This window comes from Felis catus, chromosome A1 (genome assembly GCF_018350175.1).
Source record: "Felis catus isolate Fca126 chromosome A1, F.catus_Fca126_mat1.0, whole genome shotgun sequence".
In the NCBI taxonomy this organism is placed as follows: Eukaryota; Metazoa; Chordata; class Mammalia; order Carnivora; family Felidae; genus Felis; species Felis catus.
The window spans coordinates 77,137,624-77,159,548 of NC_058368.1; the positions used below are offsets into that span (position 1 = coordinate 77,137,624).

Consider the following 21,925-nt stretch of genomic DNA (forward strand, 5'->3'; position numbering starts at 1 on the left):
CAATAGAGTGTGCAGAGGCACAAATTTGGGGAGTGATTTGGCAACATTTACAGACATCCTAAAATTATTCAGAGTTTTGACTCAGAAGTCCCATTTCTAGGTATTTGTGTTAAGGAAATAATTACAGAAAGATGCTACAATGAATAGAAAGAATGCTTGGCTGAGTGAGGTTTTGAAAAACAACATTTAAGGTTGTAAAGAACGCTAATGTCCCAAAGTAATGCACTGGCCAGGTAAGAATGATGCATCTTATAGTACAGTGTTTCGCAGCCATTAGAACTTATATGTATATAAATTATATATTCCTTGTATATTTTCAAGATAAAGCCAGCTATTCAAACACACAAAGTATCCTTTTACTACTAGATTTCTCTCCCTTGTATATGGCTAAATAATTTAAATTTTCTTGTCTTCACAATGACCAATCACTAGTCTTAAAATGAAGAATATTCTCAATAGAATTAAGGCTCTAAATTTAAAAAGGAAAAGGATTTGAATATATATTGTTGCATTTTTTTTCAACACAAAGAAAAATATCTCAGGGGCGCCTGGGGTGGCTCAGTCGGTTGAGCGCCCGACTTCGGCTCAGGTCATGATCTCACAGTCTGTGGGTTCGAGGCCTGCGTCAGGCTCTTTGCTGACAGCTCGGAGCCTGGAGCCTGCTTCGGATTCCGTCTCTCCCTTCCTCTCTCTGCCTCTCCCCGGCTTATGCTGTCTCTCCCTCTTATAAATAAACATCAAAAAAATAGTTTTAATTAAAAATATCTTAAAAGAATAATGATTATCGTGGACCAACCAGAATTGTCTCACTTGCCTAAGGTTTTGCCGCAGACTTCAATCTTAATATAGTTTTTTTTTTTTTTAATTTTAGTCTTAAGCAGATGATATTTTAGAGCAGTTTTAGATATAGAAAAATTAGGGACACAGTACAGAGAGTTTTCATATGCCTTCTGCCATTTTTCCCAATTCCTGACATCCTAAATTTGTTGTAATTAACTATTTCTATTAGAAGTCCTCAGTTTCTCATGGGGCGCCTGGGTGGCTCAGTCGGTTAAGCGTCCGACTTCGGCTCAGGTCATGATCTCGTGGTCCACGAGTTCGAGCCCCGCGTCGTGATGGCTCAGAGCTTGGAGCCTGCTTCCGATTCTGTTTCCCTCTCTCTCTGCCCCTCCCCCGTTCATGCTGTGTCTCTCTCTGTCTCAAAAATAAATAAACATTAAAATAAAATTAAAAAAAAAAAAAAAAAGAAGTCCTCAGTTTCTCTAGAGTTCCTTCACTTTTGCCCCATGTCCTTTTTCTGTTCTAGAATCTCATCTGGGATGCCACATAGCACGTATCGTCACGTCTCTTTCGGGCCTTCCCGGCTGTGACAGCTTCTTGGGCTTTCCTTGTTTTGATGTCCCTGACAGGTTTGAGGAGGGCTGGTCAGGAACTCTGCAGAATGTCCTTCTAATGGAATTTGTCTGATGTCTTTCTCACGAGTAGATGAGGGTTTCCGTAATCTGTTTTTTCAAAGTCTTCTCTCCAAGTTTCTCTCCAAAAAATTAGAAAAGAATTCATACCCTTGAACATCACAAAATCGCCAAGTCTAAACCCCGGGCAATGTTTTGTGTCTTCTAATTCATTGAAAAATATGCAAAATGACACTAAGTTCCCAGGCCGCAGGCCTCTCCATTAGTAACCTAACCCCTGGTGCAAATAAACATCACATTTGATAGAAGTCACAGCCGTGGAGAAGCCGGGCCTCTGGCCTCCGGGGTTATAGGGCACTCCTGCTGGTTCCCCTCAACACTTCCAGGTTTGAATTTTGACGAGGTGTAGAACCTGTGGGTTAGAAGTGCACTGTTGCTGTTTCCCGTTTCCGTTTCAATTAGCTTCTGGGCCTTGGGCTGTGACAGGAGTCTCCAGCCTGAACGTCATGTAAACAACTGGAGACAAACACCTAATTAGTTTTCAGTTCCTTAATATTGTAAGCTGTGAAAGAATATGCAAGTTTTAAAATAGGATATATTGGGGCGCCTGGGTGGCTCAGTTGATCAAGCATCCAGCTCTTAGTTTTGGCTCAGGTGGTGATCTCACAGTTCGTGGGGTTGAGCCCCACGTGGGGCTCCGCGCTGTCAGCTTGGGATTCTGTCTCTCCCTCTCTCTCTGCCCCTTCCCCGCTCGCTCTCTCTGTCGCTCTCTCTCAAAATAACTAAACGTAAAACAATAAAAATAATAAATAAAAAATAGGAAATACGATCACCTCGCGGGGAAGAAAACTTTGCATAAGACTTGTTGAAACACGCTACGAGGTCCCAATGGCAAGACTGGCTTTTCCGCGCACACTCAGCTGGGAAGCCCAGATCAGGGATCCGTAAACTCATCCTTTACCAGATGAGAGCAAACTACTTTTTCTGCCACACACGTGTCTCATGTCCTTTGGAAAACTCCAAATGTCTTAACGGAGATCCTGGACAACCCCTCGGTTAAGAGACGGTGAAATGCATTTTTGCCGTTTAAAATAAACACTGATGGTTCCTTGTTAGTGTTTCTGTCACCAGCTGGTGGGCTAAGCTCTGAGGCATGCTTGAGTCTTCGCAGCACATCGGCGAGGAGGGACCTTGGGATGGGTGGAAAATTAACAGATCTGACATCTGAAGGAGGGTGCCAACAGTAGGATTTATATTAAAGGGAAATATTAATTCACTTTCTCCTTTTTTTTTTTTTTTAATTTTTTTTTTTTTAACGTTTACTTATTTTTGAGACAGAGAGAGACACAGCATGAACGGGGGAGGGGCAGAGAGAGAGGGAGACACAGAATCAGAAGCAAGCTCCAGGCTCTGGGCCATCAGCCCAGAGCCCGACGCGGGGCTCGAACTCGCGGACCGCGAGATCGTGACCTGAGCTGAAGTCGGGCACTTAACCAACTGAGCCACCCAAGCGCCCCGGGAAATATTAATTCAAAAGATGGTTCAGGCTGGCCTGAGCCTGTCCTGGGGATACGATAGGGTCCAGGCTGGAGAAGGGACATGGTCAGAGCCGCACTGGGCATTGAGAGCAAGGCCAGGTAGTCAAGTGTTTGGGGAGAAGATCTAAAATCACTATCAGAACTTGTGGGCACATGGGAACGCAGATACAATCATCCAGACACTGGAATAAAGGCGCCAACGCAGGGCTGGTTGTCGAGTGACGCCCTGGTGGGCTCACAGGAGGGCGCTATGTCCTGCAGAGGGCAGGATGCATTCCAGATTGCCAACCTCTTCTTTTTTACTCCACATTTTTTCCTGGCTTGTTACTTTCATGATATTTTGACTTGCAAGTATTTTCATGTTGAGTTAATTTTTTTTTTTTTCCTGAGCTTCAGCATTTGGAAAGTTCTATTCTATCAGCAGGTCAGATCATGACTCGCTCATAGCTTGCAGTTGGGTTTTGTTTGCTTTTTTGTTTTACAGTTAAGACACCTAAGATTTCATTTCCGTGTGTGGCACAAGGTGAGAATCTGTCCTCCGTCTTTAAGTGGTTAACAAATTTCCTCAGCATCAACCACCGAAGAAAGACCTTGACCGCAAGCCTGAAAGTACCTGGCCTTTCCTTCTTTGTGTCACAGACGCCTACACCTAGTGTGGCATCTGGTCCATAGTAGTTACTAGATTAAATACCTGTTGGGTAAACAAATACTTCCTGAACGTGTCCTGGTCCCCTCCCCTGGACGTTTGGTCACATCTTGCAGACAACATGTTTGCTTTAATAAGGATTTGTTTTGGAGACGGATCTGTCCGTTGAAGGTGTGTAATGATAATGATTTATTAGGAAAGAACCGATGGTCTGAAAGGCTGGGAATGCTGGGAACGAACACTTCCTACCAAGGTCTCTCTCGGGCTGCTTCCCAGTGGAAACAGCTTCTCAAGCAGAGATGTCTGAGCGCCTGTGGCCCCAGGGTATGTGCCCTCCAGAGAGGCTCCTGCATGCCCCTGACTTGCCTTGGGTGGCTGTCTTAAGGGGACAGTATTTCCACCATTCATTCCTTCTAACAACACTTGTCATCACCTATGGCTGTTCTCTGTTCTGGGAATAAGACATTTTTATATGTTAGGGCATCTTTGCATAGTGTTTAACCGTAGGATGACTTCCCCATTGGCCACCGGTGACGCAGAGTCCCCAAACCTCAGTTTTCTCATCTGCGAAATGAGCGTAATGCTAGCCACCATTGCCTTACGGTCCACTTGTGCCTGGCACCCTTCCAAGTGCCTTATTCCTAATAGGTACCTAGTGCTCGTAGGAGGCGTGCACTATTTCTATCCTCTCTTTACAGATGAGGAGCCGGAGGCATGCAGGGGTAGTTGACTTACCTAAGCTAAACAGCCATATAATGACATATAAACAGCCAGTAATGACAGGGCCAGGATTGAAATGCAGGCACTTCTGATTCCAGAGTCTCACATCTCCATACAGTGCTGTGCTCTCCCAGGCACCGCGAACAGTACCGCCTTGAGAGCTACGCGAACATCGAGTGAGGCTCTCCATGCACAACACGCAGTGAACGTTGGAGAAACGTTGGCTCTGTCACAGGAAGCTGGGCTCCCCTGCTCACTGATCTCACTTCCCTAGGCACACAGATGCTCGAATCGTCACTTCCCACTCAGGGCACAAGTGACAGCAGAGCAGGGATCACAGGAGGTGGGGACCACTCAGTGGGGCCCCAGTCAGATCTGGAGGATGAGGAAAGGCTCCCAAGGGGTGGGGGGTGGGGCTGTTATTCATATCTGCTATTATTTGAGGGGAAAAATATACCCAAATAAAGAACTCTTTTCCTGGTTCAAATCTCAGGGATCATTTATTTGCCCCCCAACAGACTCCGTGTGTGTTTCTTCCTCCTTCTCCTTCCATGTCTACCCCTGCCCTCTCACCTTTTCCAGAATTCTCTCAGGGGGACAGGGTGTACGAAAGACACAATCATGTGTATCTATCCGTCTCCCGTACTGGTGGGTGAGGTCACAGCGTGTGATATAAGGAGATGTTTTTAGAAGCATTCGGACTTGTTAATGTCTTATACCAAGAGAACATTTAATCAGTTTCTCCGGTGTGAGCCTGGATGGGTCTTATCATGATTGCCCCAAAGCAGCCCCAAATGAGCATTGTTCCAAAAGTTCTATGAATCCTGGGTACCTGTGTGTACCCACACCTGAAGAGGTAGTCTTCGGACTCACTCGTGGTTTTGCAGAATGTAACATACTAGACCGGATACAGACCTTACGGGCTCTTAGAGCCACTGCATGCCCATACAGACTCCCTATTACCAGAAAAGTGGTTTTTTTTTTTTTTTCTTTTCTTGTTTTTCTGTTTTCCCTTAAATAATCGCAATGGTACAAAGCTGTCCACAACTCAAAGCAACCATTTTGACTGTTGTTCAGCCGAAATCCTAAATGTCCCCACTTACAATGACCTAAAGTCTGCCTGTTATTGTAATTTCCAACATTGTGCTTCGTTCTGTCCTTCGGGGAGAGAGAGAGAGAGAGAGAAGAAAAGAAAAGCATACATTTTTTTCTGTAGTTCAGACAATTTCATGGTTTCTTTTTGTTTTTTTGGATGAAAGAATAATGCCAGCTGTTGAAGGTTTTATTTGTATCCCAAGAAGCAAGTGTGTTAAGTGTGATAACCAAGGGCCCACTTTTATCTTATAAGCTCTTTTGTTTAAAAACGTTACCTAGGGGCGCCTGGGTGGCTCAGTCGGATAATCGGCCGACTTTGGCTCAGGTCATGATCTCGCGGTTCGTGAGTTCAAGCCCCACGTCGGGCTCTGTGTTGACAGCTGGGAGCCTGGAGCCTGCTTCGGATTCTGTGTCTCCTTCTCTCTCTGCCCCTCCCCCACTTGTGCTCTGTCTATCAAAAATAAATAAACTTAGGGGCGCCTGGGTGGCGCAGTCGGTTAAGCGTCCGACTTCAGCCAGGTCACGATCTCGCGGTCTGGGAGTTCGAGCCCCGCGTCGGGCTCTGGGCTGATGGCTCGGAGCCTGGAGCCTGTTTCCGATTCTGTGTCTCCCTCTCTCTCTGCCCCTCCCCCGTTCATGCTCTGTCTCTCTCTGTCCCAAAAATAAAATAAAAAAAAAAAAAAACGTTGAAAAAAAAAAAATTAAAAAAAAAAAAAAATTAAAAAAAAAAGAATGTTGTTACCTAGAAACTTTTGAGTAATCTTGAGAACGTTAAGCATATGACGTTACAAACTATTTTTAAAAACACAATTACACAAAATAGCTAAGAATTAAACAAAGCATGTGCAGGAGAAATGCATTTTTTTTTACTGTTGCCTTAAAAATTTCAACTTAATCAACATAAAGATGAAACCCTGGAAAATGAAAAGGGCTTAAATAATAAGATCAAATATAAATAACCTCACTAATGGAATTCAAAAGGACTCACCCGTCAACATGTTTGTTTTTCAAATGCATTTATAAATATGCAAAAAATGATATATCCATTAGGGATGAAGGTGTCTTACTTGCTTTCAAGCTCATTTTATTAAAAAATAGAAGTAACAGGGGCGCCTGGGTGGCGCAGTCGGTTAAGCGTCCGACTTCAGCCAGGTCACGATCTCGCGGTCCGTGAGTTCGAGCCCCGCGTCAGGCTCTGGGCTGATGGCTCGGAGCCTGGAGCCTGTTTCCGATTCTGCGTCTCCCTCTCTCTCTGCCCCTCCCCCGTTCATGCTCTGTCTCTCTCTGTCCCCAAAATAAATAAAAAAACGTTGAAAAAGAAAAAAAAATAGAAGTAACAATGGAAAATACATTGTCAAATAGGGCTTACAATGCTTCATTGTAATTTTTATATTACCTCTTTAACTTAAGCTATACTGTTTAAAACCGTGTGTAAATTTAATAATCTTTTGTAAGAAGATTGTTTTATATAAAACATACCTCTGTAAAATGTTTCCATGTTAACAGTTCAAATTAGGAAAGCAAACGGAAAATTGCCATTAAGAGAAAAACCTTTCTCTTAGAACAGTGAGAGGTTCCTTGAAAACACTGGGTTGGATTTAGGACAAACCTGATTTGACCACCCCTAGCCCGTGTGCACCCACCCGTTCTCCAAAAGTCTGTGGCATCATTTTTATATTTGATTCTCGTTACATTGTTTTCAGATTTTCCCATTCATTCAAATAGGGAGCGTGGTGTCATTGTGGATGGTTTATGTGAAGCAGTTTCAGCTCTAATCCCTGGGGATTTTCATGTAAGTGTTTAATGATATGCTGAAGATATGCTATTGAATTCAAAGAACATGGTTAGTTCTCGGAAATATTAATTTGATTTGAACAACCCCCCAACCCCAGGTTATGGTTGGTTTCTTACCTTGGGAAAATCCTAAGTGAATTTGATTCACTCAGATTTTGAAAGTTCAGCTTTGCCAGGCAGAATTTTTGCAAATATGTGCAAACCAGAGCCATACTCTTAAATTTAACCCTTTCGGACATAATCTTATTTATCTGACTTCATATGGCAAATATAATAATGTAGACTATGCGATTTCGACAAACTCCAAGCACTTTAAGAGGTCGCTAATCAATTGATCATTTTATCTTGTAAACTTTGGAACCTTAAGTAAAATGCCATTTCTTCTTCGTCTTACAAAATACTAGTATCGCAGCACGTGTGGAATACGTGGCTTGGGCTCTCACAGACTTTTGGGTCTTGGGTCAGATTCCTCCTCTTCTTAAGTATCGGCATCGCTATGCTCCTTTTGTCTTGTGGTTGGAGAAGAAAATGAAGATCTCTGACATCATTTATTCTGGAAACAAGTACCCGAGTGTGTCTCACAAGACAAATCAAGGATGTTAACTTCTGCCCCGCTGGTTTGAAAATCCAAAATCTTCTTTGCAAATAGAGTCATTCTTTGCGCACAACTGGATCAAAAAGTAGCAAGTTTTGTCCAAGTCTTTAGCCTCACACCTCCCCTGGCGTCTCCCAGATTAGCTCTGTTGTGCCGGGATTAAACCCTTAGAACCTGGGTATTGTTTCTCTTCATTACATTCATCCCCATGTCTCCTGTTGTTCTGGCTTTTCATTAGGGGGGATGAACAGTAGAGGGTTTAGCCCTGATAAGCTTCTCCAGCTTGGAGTGTCTATTTGAGCTGCAGATTTGACACTTGTTCCCCCTTTCAGTGTAAACATTTCACTTTGAATCCAATAACCTTGTCAATGGAAACCGTTAACGTGAAGTGCTGAGCAGACCGTGTGAGCAAATACCAGTGAAGTCCCCCCATTAGTTGTACAAAACCTAAAGCCAGAGATGACAGTTTCGCAACTGAATCAATGGTCCGTTGACCCATTCTGTTGTAAACAAATTGGAAAGGGTATTAGCATATGAGAACCATATCCGTTTTAATATGATGACTTTAAGACGAGGGAAGTATGTCCCTGGAGCCTGTCGACAGACAGTTATTCATATGACACTCTATTCTTTCATTTTGTACCAAATCTTTTAAACAGGTTGGAATAGTACATGCATTTAATATAAAGTTGCTGGCAGCACACAGGATTAAAAGAGACAAAGTAAACCTAACTTCATGCTCTCCGTGGATAGAAATAATTTCATCCTGATCTCCACGTATTGTTCCAGTTAAGACAGCTATTCCTGACCCTGCCCCAAAGGAACTTTGACATTGATTAGAAAGGCCAGGAGCAGAGGCCTCTCAACTAAGTCCTGGGGAAGGACGAGAGTGAGGTTATTTTTCTTAGAAATGACGTGACAAAGAATCGATACCGGGAACGTTCTATGATGTCATGATTTGATTTACTAGCTGACCTGCCCGCCAACCAATGACTGATAAAGATCCAAGGGAGCCTCGCTGGGCTCATCAGACAAGTCTCGCTCTTCTATTTACATGTGAATTTATTTAATCCTGACATAAGTTTGGAACCTTCCAAAGATCAGACCCCCGTCATGATTAAGTGACAATACTTACAAAGCTGGAGTCTTGAGATCATGGATTATCTATGGTTTTCCATTGCTTACTAACCTTGTCCATTCCATTCTTCCACTAACAGGCAGAGAGCCCAGGTGTTTTACTTCACCTCTGAAAATAATTCTCAAATGCAAATCTATAGTTAGGTGCAAAAAGTAAGGGCTCGGAAGGCTTCCTGGGAAAGAGACAGTTCTTCTTATTTGTATGAACGGGCAATCCAAGAGGAAAGAGATACTCCTATGTTCTTTTTCCCAATGTACAAAATGAATGTGTCTGTATGTGAATTTTGACTTTGCCACATATTAAATCAGAAAGGACATTCAGTGTTTGAGGTTGGGATGTTAGAACCGGCTACGCAATTTGTGGGGCCGAGTGCCTCTTGTTCAAAAATCCCTAAAGAATTCAAGATGGCGACAGCAGAGCCTTAAACCAAGCTCAGGGCCATTCTAAGAGTGGCGCCTTCGTGACAACCAGATCAAGGGCCCGTGACGCCAGGCCTGGCTGGGACAAAACCGTAAAGTTATTCAGTGGTGTTTGCTTAGGGAACTGAGGAATGCCTGATTCCTACTTCAAGTCCTCGTGACACCTACTTAGGAGACGCCCAGGGAGTTACAGGCATAAGTAACAATAGGGGAAAAATAAGACCGGACACACCACCTTGCACTGGAGGGGCTTGTGCATGAAACCTGCATGGCGCTTTGGCAAACAGGATGGGAGTGGGCGGCCTAACTTAAAGCCACAGTCTCCTCTTCCCAAGTTTGGACTCTTCCCTTTCTCCCCAAGGCTGACTTAATCTAGAGGAAGAGCTGCTGGTGGATGGCAAACCCAAACAACTAAACATGAGGATAGAGAGGGGAAGCAAGCTGGCCTTTGGCTGGCGGGGGGAGCCTGAGTTCAGCGAGCCATTTGGACCCAAACCAAGCAAGACGTAGCCAAAAAAGATACCGCATTTATGAGTGTGATGTTCGGAGGGACAGCAGCCTTGCTCATGATGCAGTTGGTTATGGCGTGTGACCAAGGGGATTCGCTAACAGCTCTGGAAGGGGTGTGGTGGGGGAGGGGGGAAGGTGAGGGTGGAAGGAAACCATCTGGACTCTCCTGAACACAGTAAGGGAAAAAAATGGAAGGAAAATGTCATTTCTATTAAGCATTTTTCCAATCAAAGGCTACTAAACTCTCTTAATGCTATGGAAATAACAGATGGTTTTCTGAAGAAGAGATAAAAATAAAGCCAGAAGGTAATGATAATAAAAAAAAAAAAGGGAAACCAAATTCAATCTCCCCTTGCCTCACACGTCAAATGTAAGTGATGCTAACATTTCAGGACAGAGCTACTCTTACTTGTGGACCATGCGTTTATCATACTGTATCTAAGTTAATAAAAATTGGCACTGTGCTCCCATTGTTAGCAGTATATAGCGTGAGTGCCTTTGATGCCACCAAATATTTCTTTATACATTTATTTCAAATAGCTGCCCAGGGTTTTCTCATGGTACTTCTTTAAATCCTGTGTCTAAATATTTATGCTGTATATTAACTTGATCTCCTATAAACGACGGGGCAGGAAGGTCCTTGTACCTATGCCTTCCCAACGTTTCTGGTTACTTGCATAGATTAGATTCCTAAAAGACAATTGCTGCATCAGAGTGTAGGTGTTTTTTATTTTATTTCTTTATTTTTAAGTTTATTTTGAGAGAGAGAGTGCACCGGGGAGGAGCAGAGAGAGAGAGAGAGAGAGAGAGAGAGAGAGGAGAGAGAATCCCAAGCAGGCTCCGTACTGTCAGCGTAGAGCCGGGCATGGGGTTTGATCTCGTGAACTGTGAGATCATGACCTGAGCCGAAACCAAGAGTTGGGTGCTTAACCAGCTGAGCCACCCAGGCGCCCCAGAGGTACACATAGCGTACCTTTTCCTACATGAGTGAGCAGCATGGCGATTTGGAATTCTACCAGCAGGGTCAGAGATTGCTGCCCTGGCCAGTGCAAGGCACGGTCCTTCTTTTTCAATTTTTGCCAGTCTGTCAGGTGAAACTTACTTTTTTATTTTAATTGCATTAAAAAAAAAAATCTTGGTGAAGTTGTTTCCTTCTGCAATTCTTAGGCAATTAGCACAAAATATACATTCTTTTTCAATTTTTAAAATTAACTTTATTATACGGGTGCCTGGGTGGCTCAGTTGGTTAAGTGACTTTGGCTCAGGTCATGATCTCACAGTTTGTGGGTTCGAGCCCCATGTCGGGCTTGGTGCTGACAGCTCGGAGCCTGGAGCCTACTTCAGATTCTGGGTCTCCCTCTCTCTCAGCCCCTCCCCCATTCACGTGCATGTGCACACGCACACGCTCTCTCAAAAATAAATAAACATTAAAAAAATAAAATTAACTTTATTAAAAGGGTGCGTATATTTCAAAGAAAAAATTTAACCCGCTGAGTTTCCGAAACAACTTAACGAAATGTTTTCATTTCAAGAAGTTCAGTCACATATATCAAATTACAGGTTTTTTAAAGACTACATTGGGGCTTTGATTGCAGAACATATTTCAGAAATCATAAGCTATAGAATAAAAGTATGGTAGTAGGCTGAATTGAAATTGGAGTTCATTGTCATGAAAAGCTGGAAGTTGAGCCCAGCATGATCAACGTCAAAAGTATACATTGAATAACATATTCAAGTAAATTAGGTTAGGAGATAATATTAAAAAGTTGATCACATTAGTAATCCTGAATATTTACAAACATTCAATTAACCCTAAATTAAAGATAATGAACTAGTACCAATATGTATCCTACAAATACATGTTTCATGCAAATGCACTGTCACCTCATTATTTACATTGAAGAAAAGAGAGAGTTAATGGACACCCAGTGGAAATCCTTCCTGACTCTTGGCATTAGTTTTATCCTAATCATGACCTTGAAAAATGAATTCGTTTTCTTTTTCCTCTTGAAATGGTCTAAATATGAGTTGTTTCAATCAGTCTTTCCATTTTTAGCATCTTTTAAAAACTTTTTTTTAAAGTTTATTTATTTTTGAGAGAGAGAGAGAGAAACCGAGCATGAGCAGGGGAGGGGCACAGAGAGAGGGAGATACAGTATCTGAAGCAACTCCAGGCTCTGAGCTGTCGGCCCAGAGCCCAACACGGGGCTCAAATCCACGCACCGCGAGCTCATGACCTGAGCCACAGTGGGACGCTTAGCTTACTGAGACAGCTAGGCGCCCCAATTTTTAACCTTTTTTTGGAAACACTGATGCCTTGGAAAATCGATGCATATTCCAACTTAAGCACCTTCCTTTTTGGCACGTGGATGCCGTGTGGAGGTGAAATCAGATGGCAGGGGTGTTGACGACCTCCTCTCTGTGTCTCACTCTGAGCGTTGCCAAGATCCCACGTGCAGCACGTGCAACCTTTTGAACAATGTCCATTAATACTTCCTCTTTTCTCTGAGTGCAAGCTTCTAGAGTCTGGGAGATGTGAGGGCTTCACGATTTTCTGCTCTCATTGTTATGATCTAACATTTCTATCCCCAAAGGCACTGACTAGGGACCCATGAATCTGAAACAGAAGAGGTAAGGGAGGATGTTCCTAAGTAAGCCATGAGGACAAATATTCATGCATTGTAAGGGTCAACCCCTGGAACACAGGTCAGCTACCATCACTGTTGATATTTATTGTTGAACTTGTGAACTATTCAACAGCATAGGTCTTATAAAGGGAACTGGCATCCAAACAGGAGGGAATTTTTTTTTTGATACTCAAATAGGATAAGCAAAATATTTTAAGCAGGATGTCTTGGCAATGCACTTTGTAACAGGCTTCTGTGTGTGTGAGTGCGGCCATAAGAATATTTCAAGTATTGTGTTGCACTGGTAGAAATAAGATATGTTGAATGGCTGCAATTAGGACGGAGTGCTTCTCTCCACAGGACACTTGGAGGGGCAGGGAGGATGCAGGTGTAAAGGCTCCGCGCAGTTTTGGCTTCCTTGTGATTGCAGAACAATCTGGAATGGAATTGGGGAGGTTTGTGCATAGTACAAAGACAGAAGCCATGCCGCTAAGAATTTAGGCTGTGAAGAGGAAACACGTTGAAACGCTGTTCCTAAAAACACCTTGGCCAGAAACTAGCCTGTCATTCTTTCCTCGGTATGATATTCAGACTGGGGGTGCCTGGGTGGTTCAGTCCGTTGAGTGTCTGACTCTTGATTTCGGCTCATGTCATGATCTCATGGGACAGATGCCCACATCAGGCTCTGCACTGACAGTGTGGAGCCTGCTTGGGCTTCTCTCTCTTTCTCTCTCTCTCTGCCCCTCCCCAGGTCATGCTGTCTGTTTCTAAAATAAATAAACATTAAAAAAAAGTATGATATTCAGACTAACTTGGAAATGTGTGTGACTATATATTTCTTTCTTTTTCTCCAGCTGACCATTGTCTAATGGAAGAAAATCTTAAAGGAATCATGGGGAAGACAACATGGTCAATGTCTAATTTTAGGTTGATGACCCCTCATCCTTCTTCAAGCCCTGCACCATTTTCCATTTCTATTTGGAAATGTTAATGTCTCTGCCTAGCATGTCAAAAAGTTGTGGAAAGAACAGTTCGACCTAATCAGTCTTATTTTGCACAACAAAGAAATCTCAAAGGAGAATGTTTAATTTATTACCTTTGTGAAAAACGAAGCTCTGAATTATAGATTATAATTATTTTTCTGTGAGTTCTTTCTGAAGATTTTAAAGATCTTTTTGCTTTATGCCTCTTTACCCACAAAAATATTTAAAGATAAAATTAAGGTATTTTTATTAAATTACTAAACATAGAACTTCATGGCTTGGTTGTAAAGAGAATGTTATAGTAAAGAGTTTTTACAATGATATGCTATGATTTTTGTGTATAGATACACGCATTGCTTTTGAGTTGGAATTAATTATGAGGGACTACAGCCCAGCTTTCCTAATGCAAGGACGCTACTTTCATAATGAATGGCCCTTGCGTGGTGTGTCTAAAGGTCATTAACAGTTGAAGTCTGCCTTATGTCACTCAGTTGGAGAAGCCTCCTCTTGCAATAAACAGAACAAGGTGTCCTCGCAGAGGAGACCCCACAGCTTGGTGACCATCAGAGATATACATGTATTCAGTCTCCCAAGTTTGAAACTATCTAAGCCAAACAATGAATACATTTCTGCACTACTAAAGGCTAAGGTAAAAGTCAGTTAATTTGAAAAAAAAAAAAAAAAAGGTTCATTATAGGAAGTGAGCATTAAACTTCTATGACCCACCTTCAAAAATATCCATACCTCTGTTATCTGCATATTATCTATCTATCGATCGATCTATCTATCTATCATCTATTACCTATCATCTGTCGATCTACCTATTATCTATCTATCTATCTATCTACCTATCATCTATCATTTGTCATCTATCTGTTATCTACTTATCAACCTATCTACACACACACATGTGTACTGATAGGTACGTAGACATACATATCTACATGTCATTTCTGTATGTGTAGTATATGTAATATGTCTAAATAAATAGGCATATATCCATATATTACGTACATCAGTGTATAGGAAGAGATCTCTAGGAGGTTGTAATTGTTGCTCTCAAGGATAAAACGACCAATGCATATATCGTTCCGTCTCAAAAATCTGTCTCATTTGAATGTCTGCCACTCGGGCCAACTTCTCCACAATGCATCCTCCACACAGGAAAAGAGAAAAGATACGAATGGGCACATACAGATACGTAGATATGTGGATACAGATATAGATACAGACACAGATATATAGACATATACTTCTTTTTTTTTTATGTTTATTTCTTTTGAGGGAAAGAGTGAGAGCTTGAGCAGGGGAGGGGCAGAGAGAGAGGGAGAGAGAATCCCAGGCAGGCTGTCCACTGTCAGCATGGAGCCCGATGCAGGGCTCAAACTCACGAACTGTGAGATCATGACCTGAGCCGAAATCAAGAGTCAGATGCTTAACTGACTGAGCCACCCCGGCGCCCTACTTAGTTTACATTTTTAAAAAATTCTCTAAAATACTTTTGTTCTCCTCGGTTTTTCTTATGCATCAGGAGGGCTAAAATTCTTTGATCCTAGTCTAACGGACTTATTATTAGAGACATTTTAGAGCACATAACAATATCTGGAAAAACATTACGTAAATTCTTTACTTAACCCAATCCCGACCTTAAGCCCTGCTTCCTCACCAGGTGTGACAGAGTGTAACAGAAAGGCTGGCTCCAGGGGGGACTCAGCCCCGGGACCACTGAATGACACATCCACCAATTCCAATCTCTCTCTCTTATTAGCCACATGGATTTGGGCACATAACCTAATCCCGACACCACAACGTTCCTATCAGTGCAATGTGGGGAAAACATCAGCTACCTCATAAAATTATTGTAAGGATTTTTCTAATACTAGTGGAAAAGTAACAGAGTGCCTTAAAAAACGTGTTCCATAAATGTTAGTCGTTATCGAGTGGAAGATGAGAAAATATTTATTCATTCTCCTTTCTCTAAATTCAGTATAAAGCTATTCTACTGAAATTATTGATCTTTAACGTATTCATTAACGACCTAAAATTATATTGTAATTTACTACTGACATCCTAAGGGATAGGTACTTTAGACTATCTTTGGCTGTGTATTTTCTCACGACACCATAGTCTATTTTTTCACTATAACTTTGCGTTGTCCCTCAACAAGGCAGAAAGTCCTTAAGCGTAGGGCCTTCCTCTTAATCTGTTCAGTTGCATCTTTGACTGTCACTGATAGATGACAAGGTTAAGGGCTCTGTATCTATGCCTCTATAACTTCCCAGAGAGCCTATCGGGTGCCCTATGGGCTGTAGACGATATTTACTGACTGAGTTAGATAACAAGGCTATATATTTGAATGGCCCACACCAAGTGGTTTACTATCCCAGCTGTGCAGAGGTCATGTTAAATTCAAGAGAAACATATATTTTCGGTGTTTAGAGAAGTGGAGTCACGGCAATGTAAAATGACCCTCCCCAGGAAATCTTTGATTACTTGGACAACTCTTGGGAGATATACAACATTTTACAGATTGATTATCCCTATCTTCTATATTTCTGTTGCTTTTACATACAGATCATTAGGCAGAAATAGCCCTTGTTTCAGACCTATGTAAATCTTTCAATGAACGCGGAGCTAAGGCAGCCTGGTTTAAAATGTTACACTACTATATTTAATGGGATTACCTTCTAGTGTGTGAAGGGAGAAGTAAATTTTGGGGGGAAATCTAATCAATGATGCTATAAGAATTAATTGCAAAAGACTGGACTCATTTAACTCTTATTCTATAAAAATGGTCAACAAAAAAATACGGTTAGTGCTAGCATAGGGTAAATCTGTCAATACTTGTCAGGCAATATGTAATACTGACTTTCAGTGAACTGAAGGGAACTTGCTTGGGTTTACTTTTGCACAAAACACACAAGTGCGAAATCATTTTACCTAAAGATAATCTAAATTAATATTTTTGCCAGATGGCTTCTGTGTGTTTTTTTTTTCCTCAACATTTATTGTAAAAGTGTTCAGATACAGCAAAGTTGAAGTTGCTTGTAGGTGAACATCCAATTACTCACTGCCTGGATTCTAGCATTAGCATTTAACTAAAGTTTCTTTATCATCTGCCCATCTATTTTTCCCTTCCTGTATCCAGCAATTGATCATCCTATGTTCTTTTTTTTAAGTTTATCAATTTACTTTGAGAAAGACAGAGAGTGGGACAGGGGCAGAGAGAGAGGGAGACAGAGAATCTCAAGCAGGCTCCAGTGTCCTATGTGGGGCTCGTACCCGTGAAGCGTGAGATCACGACCTGAGCCGAAACCAAGAGTCAGACGCTTAACCGACTGGGCCACCCAGGCGCCCCCATCATATGTTCTTGATGCATTTCCAAGTACATCCAAGTACACCCAAGTACCTGCAGATGGTTCCATTGGTCTGAAATACCTAAGCAGCACGTCATGATTTTGAATTTAATACTTGTTTCTATTCTTTGGGTGTAAGGTTTACACAAAATGAAATGCACAGTGTTCAAGTGTATGCTCTCTGAATTTTGGCAAATGCTTACAACCCAAAGCCCTGTCAAGATATAGAGCATCACCATCACCCAGAAGGTTCCTTTGTACTTCTTTCTGGTCAATCCCTACCCATTTTCCCAAAGGCCAGCACCCGTCTTTCCCTCGGCCACAGATGATTCTTTTCCTCCTCTTGAATTTTACATCCGCGCACACGTTTTCTTCTGTGTAGCACATCTTTGACTCAGCGTAGTGCCTTTGGAACTCATCCACACCCGTACCAACAGTCTACACTCTGTTGTTGCTGTGTGTGTGGGCACACAGCAGCGTGTTTGGGGGCCCTACTATGGATGGAGAGCCAGGCTCTTTCCAGTTAGTGGCCTGTCACACATCAAGCTCTTATGGACATGTGGTACCAATCTTTTTGTGAACTTGAAGGTTTCATTTCTGTTTGGTAAATCCCTAGGGATGGGCTTGCGGGCTCACACTGTAGGTGAGCATCTAGTTATCGCTTTTTTCTCTTCCCCCTAATTTTCTCAAAACACAACCTATGGGGTGGGTACTACTGCTACCATCATTTTGCAAAGGAAACAATCACAAAAATGTTGTGGACGCACAGAGAGGGAAGAAGCCAAAGTGGGACCCCAGGAATTTGGTTCCAAAATTCGTGCTTCTAGCACACGGTAGAGTATTGCAAAACAAGTCGGGAGCAATGTCCAGGAGGCAGGTCATGAGTGCCTGGTAAACCATTTGAAGGATTTAGGGTCTATCTCACGTGATGAGCCGCCTGAGTTATTCATTTCTCTGTTTGCCATTGAAGGTCCGAAAACCAGGAATGACATGTTTGTATCTGTGCCCTGGAAAGATGAACACATTTCCAGGTGTGCAGAGAGGGGCAGGCAACTCGGAGCTTAATGGCGCTGTCATTATGATTTCTTTATTCGGCCAATGAGTACCTACTGTGTGCGAGAAGGTATTCCAGGATCTGGGAATCCAGCTCTGGACAAAAAGACATCTTTCGGGGAGCTTACATTTCAGTGGATAGAGAAACATAATAAATAAATGAACAAAAACGTAGTCTGCCAGGTAGAAACAAACATCTGGAGAGTCATAAAGCAGGGTAAGAGAGAAATGGAGATTTTCGCAGCGTGAGGAGCCGCTAAGCTTTTACCGAGCGATCCAGGAAAGCCTCTAATCTGAGAGTTGCAAGAGGGGCCTGGGGGAGGCTGAGGGAGTGAGTTACACAGACGTCTGGAGCAAGAGTCTTCCATTTAGAGGTATAGCAGGTGCAAAGGTCCTGAGCGGGGAGTGTGCGTGTCGCATCGAAGGCACAGACAAGGAAAAGAGGGGGTAGGAGAGGTTGCTCGTGGCCGTGAAAAGACCATGGCAGTTCTAGACGTGTGTTTTCATGAAAGAACTTCCTGGGAGAAATGACAGCGCCCAGATTTAATAGCTGATTCTGGCTGCTCCCTGGTGAACGTGACCCCGGTATCCAGAGGCTGTAAAAGGGTAGCAGTTCGGAGAGAAAAGCATGTTGTTTGTTCTCCTTTCGGACTGAAGGTGTTGCGGGGCATCTTCTAAGTACTGTCTCTTCTGCTGAGCTGATCTGCAGGAAGTTTCCAGTGGGAACCTGTTTCCCTTCATGTTTCATCCGGAGCACAGGCGGCCCATGTCCCACGCTGCCACCCCCCACCCACCCCCTCGGGCTGTCTTCCTCCTTTGCTGGCACGTCTCCCTTTCCACTGGAAGCACCGGCTTGAAACCCCGCCATCTGTTTTGTCAGCGCGACAACTCACGGGTCGGGTGCCGAGGCAAGGCGGCCACGCTCGGATGTGCACAGGCTCCCAGGGCCCCGCACGCTGCCCCGACCTGTTCCCAAACGGGGACAACGGGTGCGACACACTGAGCTGGCGCTCCGGCCAGCTTCTGGGCCCGGCAGGGACAGAGCTCAATGGCTGTTAAGTGCTTTCCTTCTGGAAAGTTGTGGATTAACCCCAGAGAACCCCTGGCCTCCCGGGGCCTCTCGTCGTGATACAGACTGCTGTGCTTCTGAGGGTTGGACGCCGTGAGCACAGCACCTCGGTGTCCCCGTGCTCCTCCGGAGCCTCACTGAGAACTGTCTGGAGGGTGACCAGGTCCCCACACTGACAGCTCTGTCAGGGACAAGGAGAGAGAGGCCCAGGAGGGATGCAGAGCACTGCCGGGAGCACTCATCAATCAGGGTCTTTGTCTCCCCATGAAATCCTTCAGGAGACGGACAGAGGAGCCTGTGTGTGTGTGTGTGTGTGTGTGTGTGTTTTAATTTATTTATTTCTTTATTTTAAGAGGGAGAGAGAGCACGATGGGGGGAGAGGCAGAAAAGAGGGAGAGAGAGAGAATCCCAAGCAGGCTCTGCACTGTCAGCACAGAGCCCGACGCGGGGCTTGAACTCAGAACCTCAAGATCAGGACCTGAGCTGAAGCCAAGAGTTTGAGGTTTAACCCACTGAGCCACCCAGACTTCTCAGGATCCTGTATTTTTAAGGGTTCCTCTGTGGGGCGCCTGGGTGGCTCAGTGGGCTAAGTATCCGACTTCGGCTCAGGTCACCATCTCGCGGTTTGTGAGTTCAAGCCCCGTGTCCGGCTCTGTGCTGACAGCTCAGACCCTGGAGCCTGATTCAGATTCTTGTGTCCCTCTCTCTCTGCCCCCGCCCCGTTTGTACTCTGTCTCTCCAAAATAAATAAACGTGAAAAAAAAATTTTAAAAATAAAGGTTCCTGTGTTCCAGCCATCAACAGAGGCCCCGGGGCAAACGTGTGCTTTCATACTTCGTACTTCTCTTGGCCTATTTTCTCCTCATTTTTCAGCTCGTCTCTCCACAGACATCCCTCACCCGGCATCAGGAGAACAAGGTGAACTCCGCGTAGCCTCTCACGCGTGGCTCTTTCCCACAGCACCTTGCCCCTCACTTAGGCGTAGGAGCGCAAAAAGGCAGAGGAACCAAGCCGCAGAGGAACCAATTTGAAAACCTAGATTTCCGTCTTTCTAGACATTTGAAGGTTTAAATTGAATCCACTCTTTAATTGATTCCAATTGCACATTTATTGTAGAAAATCTCATTTTGTGATACTAACACAATTGACTAAAACTTGGTGTCAGGAATGCAGAGAGGACAGTTTTTTCCTTCCCCCTTGAAACACCACATGAATGATTTGGATATAATTTCAATTAAAAAACAGATGGCAATGTTTGGAAATAAGGATAATGGATTATTATGCTTTTCCTTCTTTTATTTCTGGATTCGACGCTTTAAAAATTTTTTTAATGTTTGTGGTTGAGAGAGAGAGAGAGAGAGAGAGACCGTGAGTGGGGGAGGGGCAGAGGGAGAAGGAGGCACAGAATCGGAAGCAGGCTCCAGACTTGGAGCTGTCAGCACAGAGCCCGACGCGGGGCTCAAACCCATGGACCGCGAGATCATGACCTGAGCTGAAGTCGGACGCTTAACTGACTGAGTCACCCGGTTGCCCCTGGATTCTGTATTTTACTTCCCAATCTATCTTTTTTTTTTTTTTAACGTTTATTTATTTTTGAGACAGAGAGAGACAGAGCATGAACAGGTGAGGGTCAGAGAGAGAGGGAGACACAGAATCTGAAACAGGCTCCAGGCTCTGAGCTGTCAGCACAGAGCCCGACGCGGGGCTCGAACTCACAGACCCGAGATCATGACCTGAGCCGAAGTTGGACGCTCAACCAACTGAGCCACCCAGGCGCCCCCCAATCTATTTTTTGTAAAGATGTTTATTTATTTATTGAGAGAGAGAGAGAATGAGTGGGGGAGCGGCAGAGAGAGAGAGAGAATCCCAAGTAGACTCCGCTCTGCCAGTGCAGAGCCCTACTCAGGGTTCAGACTCTAAACCGTGAGATCGTGACCTGAGCCAAAATTCAGAGTTGGACACGTAACCGACTGAGCCACCCAGGCGCCCCTCCCAATCTGTATTTTGACCAGAGTGTGTTCAAACGGTAATTAAAAAAAATAAATCGTATCTTTCCCATTTCACATCTTGCTCGTACTCCGTATAAGCTATGTCATATCCTGTGTTTGACAGCATTCCTTACGCTATGTTTCTTTCTTTGATTTTTTTTTTCTTTTTCTAGAACATCGCCTGCTTTCCAAACTGATCTGGTCCTGCCCTCTTCCTCCATCTGCTTATTTTAGCCACATTGCCGTCCACCTCGGTGCACTTCTGCACAGCCTCCCCACACCCCGGCCATTAATCACGCAACAACAAATACCTTGGGAGCACCGCTTGAAAAATGAGTCAGCTTTGGAGCTCTCTGCTTCATGTTTGTTTTTTTTTTTAATTTTTTTTCAACGTTTATTTATTTTTGGGACAGAGAGAGACAGAGCATGAACGGGGGAGGGGCAGAGAGAGAGGGAGACGCAGAATCGGAAACAGGCTCCAGGCTCCGAGCCGTCAGCCCAGAGCCCGACGCGGGGCTCGAACTCCCGGACCGTGAGATCGTGACCTGGCTGAAGTCGGACGCTTACCCGACTGCGCCACCCAGGCGCCCCCTCTGCTTCATGTTTTAATGGAGCTTCAGTAAAACTATTTAGAGACCACTTTGGGATCATTCTGCTTTTTGAAAAAAAAAATGGAAGCCCCCTCACAAAAATAAAGGAAAAAGAGTAGCATTCAAAGAAAGAAATTTACCTGCCTTCCTTTTACGAACCTCAGAAAGTACCACCTGCCATCAGGTGGGTCCGTGTGCTCACTCGGTCCCACACTGCGCGTGAGCCTGTGTTGGAAGCTTCAAGAAAGGGCTCTGTGTGGGTCCTGGTCCGGGAGAGAAACCAAGATCAAGGGAGAAAATGAGGGAAGTGTATTTTCGTTTTTCTGACCTGTTTTTGTTTAAGAAGGTATGTTAACACTTCTGAAGGAGAGCAGCCAACTGAAGACAGAGTC

The 21,925-nt window shown here is 43.8% G+C and overlaps 1 long non-coding RNA gene across 3 annotated transcripts in view; it reads left to right on the plus strand.

Annotated features, from left to right (window-relative positions):
* The window catches only part of LOC123384902, a 221,585-nt gene extending 200,171 nt beyond the window's left edge, over positions 1-21,414 (plus strand). The window contains exons 4-5 of one of the 3 annotated variants that reach the window (XR_006596679.1): positions 7,115-7,203; positions 13,349-13,632. This is a non-coding gene — a long non-coding RNA (uncharacterized LOC123384902). Of the gene's footprint in view, positions 1-7,114; positions 7,204-13,348; positions 13,633-21,116 lie in introns of those variants that run through there. The other 2 variants (XR_006596671.1, XR_006596682.1) reach the window with 2 other exon arrangements.
* Positions 21,415-21,925: the final 511 nt, after the last annotated feature.